Raw genomic sequence first — 8,244 nt, 5'->3', positions numbered from 1 at the left:
GTAAGTCGCTAAAAGAGTCTGAGAAGTCCGGGGCTGTTCATAAGACATTAACTCACTCACTCACAAGTTCTCCAGCAACACATGTTGCACGTGCTACGCTAAATCACGGACGTGAACCAGCTCCTCTTGCTCCGCTGTCTCTGTGCTCGTAGCCATTTTCATACTGAGGCAGGTGCGATGACGTCATCGACGATAGGACGGTAGAGCGCAAATCTCTACCGTGGGCCAAATTTATATCATTTCTACCATGTACCGCATATACCGTGCAGCCCTACGTTGAACCCTGAATTATTGTAATTGGCCTTATACGACCTCCGTTGGACATATTTAGATATCATTTTTAAGAGAGCTATTGGTCTGCCCATGTAACATGTATGTTCTATGATTTTTTTTGAAAATAACTTTAAATTGAAAAAAAAGTGAATGATTTTGAAGGAATCAAAAGTGAGAATGGTGATGTTAGCCAGACTCGCATGTTGAGACACACTGCGCAACGCTGTGTATTCGGAGCATCAGAGGAAACTGAAGAATGCCAGGAGAAACATGCATTCATGTGTTGAGTCTGTAGCCCTATTCGGACGGGATTAGTTTAATGTGGAGACGTGGGGTAAAGTAATAATTACCAGGTGTTTTAGTCCCGTCCGAACGCACCATGTCTGTAATCATTACGGATAATGCCAGTAAAAATTACGGCGACTTTTACCTTCTGTAATGCGGTCCGGAGAAAATACCTCGGGTAATTTTAATCCCGTGTGAACACTATCCTCTGTAAAAATGTATGTAAATATTTCATCACGTCCTCTTCACAACCATTTTTCCGCGTTTTTTTGATGATGGAGGTGCTTGAAGAAGCATTCGGTGTTGTAGGCAGTCGTGATAGTGGACATTCTTCTAATGATCGCATAGCCCTATGTGGGAGACCAATAAAAAGGTCGAGAAAGAAAGCACTTTTCAGAGCCACAAGACTTCTGGTTGTGTTAGGTAGGCCTAATATAAATCCATATTGCTAATCGGCTAATCTGCTAATTAGCTGCACCAGAGTCAGATATAAGCTGTTTTACACCTGTTGTCGTTGGGCACGAAACAGAAAATGGCATCTTTGTTAAGAAAGTTAAAACTGTGATGTAAAAACACAATTAGTGGAGAGTACAGATTCACTATACAACAACAACAACAAGGTTCCACAAAATTAAGAAGACACATCAAGTGTTTGCATTAATGGGTAAATGGAGGTACACTGTTGGGTTGATTTTAGCCATGATTTTATCTTGAATTTCATATCAATAAAACTGCATCACTATTTTATGACGAAGTGTGGAGCTCCTAATGTTTGTTGTTCTATTGGAGATGGCTGATCTGCCAAACTCAGTAGATCTGTGCTGTATTGTACAGTCACCTCACCTTGATCCTTTGGACAGAGATACCATATTTGCTGATACCACAAAGTCTGCCACAATACAATTTCGGTGATTCAATTCAGCCGCCTTTTCTCAATATGAGACGATATAAGTAAATATCCTCCTCCTCTGTCTTTTCTTGGCTGCTTACCATTACTATCTGCCTGGTGCTAGGCCACTTGTATTATTGAATGCTCAGGAAGGAGTTGCGCTTGGATGGAAATTGTGACACAGACATGTCATAGGAATTTCAAAATAAAGGTGTATCTCAAAGATGACAGTATGTGTCAATAGCACACACCCTTTCTCTTGCCAGTCTTCTGCTCTGTCAGCTCAATAGATAAAGAGTCACCTGGCTGAATAACGCTGTCTGTCCGCACCTATATCTTAGCTGTCAAGTGAGTTCTCAACTGACAACTGCTAAATAACTTATTGTGTTTGTCATTAGCGAGGTATGTCAACCAGTAGTTAACACTAGGCACTCAGCTAATCTTAACTGTTGTTTTTCTAAAGCTAACTGCTAATGCTACGTAGCAGGTTGTCAAGTGTAGTAAAAGGAGATACAATAACAAGAGATACAGCAATATTTTACCTGACACAAAACTCATTACAGGCAGGTGCAGCATCAGTTTATATTTTTAATGTGTAAGAAATGTTCCTGTTTGTTTCCTTGCCTTGAGAAATATACAATTATCTCCTAAACTCAGAAACAATTAGATTTATTATGTCGCATCCAGCTAAAAACAGGTTATAGGTGGTTGCCATTTTGAAAGTCCAAGATGGCCGCCACAGGGACTTTGAAAAAAAAAGGAAACATTGGTTTTGGGGTTTGTCAGACTCTAAACGTTCCAAAAATGTATAGTTTATAAACTCCCCAAAAATTTTGAAAGAAGGTTCAAATCAGGACATTGCGAACCTGACTGTAATGTTTTAACTGCAACTGATGCACTCAATTTTGCTTGGCTGACTTCAGATGGTTTCTTATTTTCCTTTCCTTTCCTTACAACACTTGAACAGAGCCCAAGTTGTAGTTTGTGGTGAGCAGGTATGTGATGGGATCCTGTGGGGATGATAAAAATTTCAGTATATGTGTTGCTGCTTTGCCTCTTTTTTGTGCTCTTTTCCTTTTTATTTGATGTCGAAATATTATATTTTAAAGGCAATCCAGCCTCCCCTTTAACCATTTTTTTATCATCTAGTCTCAGGAACAGGGTGGGGTGGATGATGGGCAGGAGTTCCTCCCTCTACACTGTCCACACAAGTCTTTTTGGCATTTGCCCAGCTTTTCTCATGCATGGTTCATCTTGTTTTTAATTTACAAGAAATACAGATGTATATCATAACCACATCCTCTGAGTTGTGACGCAGTAGTATATCAGCCGTCGCTTATCTCTCATCCTTTGGGGGGTTTATCTGTAGTGCGTGTTTAGGAACCAGAATCAATAGATCACATTCCCTTCAGCTTCTTATAGAAGTATTGAATTGGACAGTGACTGAACCTTTGGTCCTCCAGATGTTAGACTGGAAAGACACCCAGCACCTTACTGTAAGGGGCACATTGTGACTCTAATGTTCCTAGCTCACACTCAAAGGACAGTCAGGAGGACATGGAGGCTTGGGCAGGGGGCGTCGTTTCAGCAAAAGCTAAGGTACGGCAATATGACGTGACGTCACAGAGCTACTGATGATGGAGTTTCAAAAATATGAACTTATATAAAACTTCACTTTGGTCTTTGACCTGTCAGAAGTACATACTATGCTATTGAAAACTGTTTCAAAGGACATGAAGCTGTTTCTCACATTCGTAATACCTCATGTCTGCATGTAATGCACGACTTGGTGAGAGCAGTGAAAACATCGGACCTATTTCGGCGCATATTTCAGCACCACGGTCAGCGAGTGGACGTTTAATTATCATTAGTCATGTGTTTAACTTCACAGAAAATAAAGAAAATAAATTAATTACAAGCTCATTTCTAGAAGATAACCAAGGGGTCCGGTGTATGAAACATAGTAAAACAAAGGCCAATTTGGTACAAAAAAGTATAGGCGAATTTATTGGAGTGTCTCCAGAGACTGAAAATACAAGCTTAACATGCCGACATGAAGAAAAAAAAACCCATATAATATCAGACAGGCTTCAAGACATCATTTAGACAGGCTGTCTACAGCAGCAGAGCAAAATGCTTTTACAACACACAGATACCGTATTTTTCCAAATAGTAGCCCGGGCGTTTATTTCACAAAATCGATTTTGACCCCAGGCATTTAAAAGAACCAGGCGGCTATTTGCTCAAGGCTTTTTTTTTTTTTTTTTTTTGGGCACCGACCTGCACCAGGCTGTTATTTGGTTACAGTTCCTGTCCAGTATGTTTTTAGTGCAAAAATACTGTATAATGTAGGGGTGAGTTCGTGTACAAAAATCTCTAAACATTTAGAGTGGGTCATTTTTTTCGTGTACACATGTACACGGGTTTCACCGCTGGGTGGTGCTATTGCATTATACCAGTAAAGCCCCAGTTATCCGAATACCAACCGAACGGGCCATTTAACCAACATTTACAGGCCGCCACACCGAAATATCGCCATCCCGATGGTCCGCCATCCCGAATTCTGGTCCCTGAGTCCTGACAGTAAGCTATGGCGAGCCTGTAGAAGCTGTATTCCCCATGCATTTCAGCAATTTTCACCGGGGACGCACGTGAGTAATTCAGGCTTACATTACCTGTTTTTCAGCAAACTCTTCTGGTAATTTTGTTAAAAGGCATGGCATATAGGTCCACAGTAACTTATTATTATTGTTATTATTATTATTGGGTCTAAGAGTGAGCTACAGTGAGTACCGGGCCATCAAATCACAGCATCCGCGGTGAGAGGACATGGAATTGTGTGCGCTTTTACGCATGCGGGTGTAGGTGATCACGGATATTTGATGTGGGAAAGATGTAGCCAGATGTGTTACCTGTTTTAGATACGTGGCTGTCTGTCCGTCCGTCTGTCCGTAGCACGAGTCATGTGCACCACTTCATCACCGACCCATGCGTAAAAGCGCAAACAGTCCGGAGGCAATGAATGAGGAAATAATTGCCTGGGCGTTTAATCGGACCGGCATTTAATTTGCAAAATGGGGTCAAACCCCCAGCGGCTATTAGGTGCCCGGCGGCTATTTGCCACCGGCGACTATTTGGAAATATACGGTAACTCACATAACTCATAACTCGCGGAGGAGCGAAGTGGCGAACAATTTGATTCAATAACACTCGTATTCACTAACACTCGTATTCACTGATGAGTATGCTATTGACCTATTTAAGCGCAATACAATGAAAACAACCAGCCGGTGCGCCTCGAGTAATGACTACAGAACCTCTCTCTCTTTTTTTTCTCCCGATTCCAAGGTATGGTAGCTGCCATACCTCGCCATACCTAAATGACGCCTATGGTCTTGGGCTTGGCACAGCTTATTTCAACCATGTAGCTCCTGTGCTGACCAGCAAGGGGAAGTTATTGGAATTCTTAATGAGAGGTGTCAAAAGTTTGGCCAAATGTTGTCAGTGACTGCAGCATCTTCCTATTTCACCAGCATTTTATGCAAAACAGTCACCGAGTACGTTTACACGCACAGTTAGGTCGAGCTATGGTTACAGCTCGACTGGGCCATTTAATAGGACTAATGTCCTTGTTCAAGTATACAAGCACATGAGGGGAATGTATATATTGACCCAAGTATGTCTGACTCCGCTCCTATATGTAGCGATATGGACCCTTTCAAACTTTTTCCGGTTGACCTGTGTTGTCACAGACCAAACGATCGTCAAACAAGTTAGTTACAATCAGCTAGCAATCAGCTACATGTTCTTCTTCTGTTACACATTTAATGCTTTCGACTTCTGGGTCAAAGCTCTGGGTGAACACAGACTGTGACCTTTCATCTGAAGACACACATAGAAAAAAACAATGATTTTCACAGTGACAGAAGTGCATTTGGGACATGAAGCAGGTTGAGATATGGATACACATCTGATTGACTAGCCCTCATCTCTGTCACAGTAAAGGACAAGAGCAGCAGCACAGTTTCCCAGCTGAAGTGGCATTACAAATTATTATATTCTTATATTGCTGATAATCAACCAGACTGTTTCATTATGAGTGGGTGTGGAGCTCTCAGTGTTTGCTTCCTTATCTGGATGGTCATGTAAATGAGATATTTTTAAGTTGCAAAACTTTCCAAATGGGTTTCCCTTTATCGGCAGTTGTGTAAATATATTTAGTGGAGAACGGGGATGGTTGTAACATTTTTTAAATTTCTGTCTGTATCTTGGAGCTAAGCCAGGGCATTCAGACAATGTCATACAACCTTGTTACACGTGTGTGCTATTAAATGGTGTAGCTGTTATCTCTGTAACACAAAGAGCAAACGCATGTTTTAGTCTCAAACACAAATAGTGAAATGTTAGAAATCACCCCATTGTCAAGGTGATTTGTGTATTTTTTTAACACTTACATGACTTTTAATATATTTGGTGTGTGTTTGTGTCTTATGTTTGTTTATTTGTGTTTGCGCTTGTCCTGCACTTGTGTGTGTGTGTGTTGCTTTCTTGTCTACCTATGTGTGTTTGTGCTTGTCTGTACTGCACTTTTGTGTGAGCCAAGTATATTCAAATTTTGGTTAGTGTAAGCTGGTACACTTTTTCATATTACATCTAACCCAGACTGTTGTAGCCACAGTTAAAGGTCATTTTCTGGTTTTGTCAGTCTGGTACCGTGCTTAACAGTTTAATTTGATGCAAACTGGCTGAACCCATTTGTCATCATAACACTTATGGCAAATTAAAAAGCGACAACCTGTGCTCCAGGCCTCACAGCGCTAAATCCAACATATATTGCATAATAACCAGCAATATGCCAACATGATAAACATATAAATGGAGTAATGGAGCCACTGGCGTCTGACCAGCTGGGAACCGAGGTCAGCAACATGAAGGAGATCACATTTCAGGAGATGGGAGAGGCGGAGTCACACAAGCAGTGTTTGTTTACAACAAAGTTCATGTGTTTTGGGGTGACGAGAGGGGACACGGCAAGACAACTAAAACTGCACCAACATGGCAACATTTTGGATTTGAAGCCGACGAGAGCAGTGTCCTAACTAACTGCAAGCGACGCAGCGCTGCTGTTGTGACCCAAAGTTTTGTCGGACGCTGTGTTCATATTTATAACTGTTGCTTGCTTTGAAAACTACGTATTGGACAAGGAAAGGCTGATTCACGAAGTTAAGATGAGGAATTATCTACACGATACCTCCTTATTTCATTACAAAAACCTGAATAAGATGGAGGCTGTCTGGAGAAAGATCACCAGGGAGCTTAGAGTTTTTGGTGAGCTAAATGACCATTGCTACTAATAAGCTACGTTTCTCGCTGTAGACTATATTGTATGTAATTTCCATTACATATTACAGCACATGAAACAGAGCTCTGATGTTACGTGATGCGAGGCAATACTCTGATGATCATTTGTCGTTGGGACACGGTGTCATTATGTTCCACTTTGAAGCAGCAACACCAGTTTGATCATTTTTAAACCTGCCCAACCCTGCTAATAGCTTAAACATTAGCACTTACAACTTCCATGAACCATGTCTACATACAGAAAAGAAACATGATTAAAGCTTGATGAATATAACTACAATGCAGTCAATGCTATTACAAAAATAAATGAAATTAAAAAAATAAATACTCTCTTACCTCAAAATGATTTTTTTCCCTGATAACCTTGGCTGTTTCTGCCTTAGGGTGCTCATTGCTCACATGAGCGAACAGGACTAAACTAAGCATGTGCAGAGTGAATCAGGTGAATTCTAGCTGGAAATAATGAAAGTGTTACAACCATCCCCAGTCTCCCCTTCATAGACAATATGCATGTATATTTAATAATGCAGTGACTAATATGCTTCTGTTAAAAATGGAAACCACCTAATGCGCTGCATGCACAATCATACAGCAACCAAAATCAAAAGGTTTCTTCCATGTGTGAGCTAATAGGAAATCACTGACTCACTAGCTAAATAACGGTAGTGAAACATTTATAACAGCTGAGAGATGGTGTCTGTTGTAACTGATGGTCCACAACTATAATATGAGGGCAAGGTGACTTTCTTCCAAAAGCAGGTGACAGCCTACAGATATGTTAAGTAGATCAAAACTCCCATAGTCTGAGTCATGTATTTTATTTCCCCAATCTGTCCTCCTTATGAGACTCTGTTAAAAACTGTTATCCTGGCAACAGCCACCTGTCTGGTCTGATCTACACCACTCAGTGTGTTGAATTCTGTACTAGTCATCGACAAGAGGCTCAGCGTTTCCTTACATTTGACTCAGCACAAGTATTTTGACAATTTATCATTTGTTTAAGCATGATTTAGCTAAATTTGGAGTGGCAATAAAGCAAGATGGCCTGATACAATGTCATAACGTATTTTATTCCTTAAACAATCTTAAAATTGGAAACAAAATGCGCTTGTAAAATTGGAAAGTGTTGGGCAGATGCTGTTAGTGTTCATCATAAGCATTGACCTCTCTGTCAGATATTGCTACTGTTGCAGGAACCGGATCTGTTAACCATCAGGAAGAGACTTAACTATGATTAGAGTGTATAAATAAGAGTCTCAGCTCTGACTTCAGTAAGTGAAACTCCTCTTGCTGCATCAGTACACTTTGGTCACAGGGAGGCACTGTTGTCTTTTTGTGGAGTTAACTAACACTCACACAGAGAAGTGTACAGAGGCACCGAGAACATGGTGACAGAGCAACATTTTTTTATTTGAAAAGATGGTACAAAACAAACT

The sequence above is a fragment of the Epinephelus moara genome, chromosome 10, assembly GCF_006386435.1.
Source record: "Epinephelus moara isolate mb chromosome 10, YSFRI_EMoa_1.0, whole genome shotgun sequence".
Taxonomy (NCBI): Eukaryota; Metazoa; Chordata; class Actinopteri; order Perciformes; family Serranidae; genus Epinephelus; species Epinephelus moara.
Note: the sequence above shows the minus strand (reverse complement) of the source record.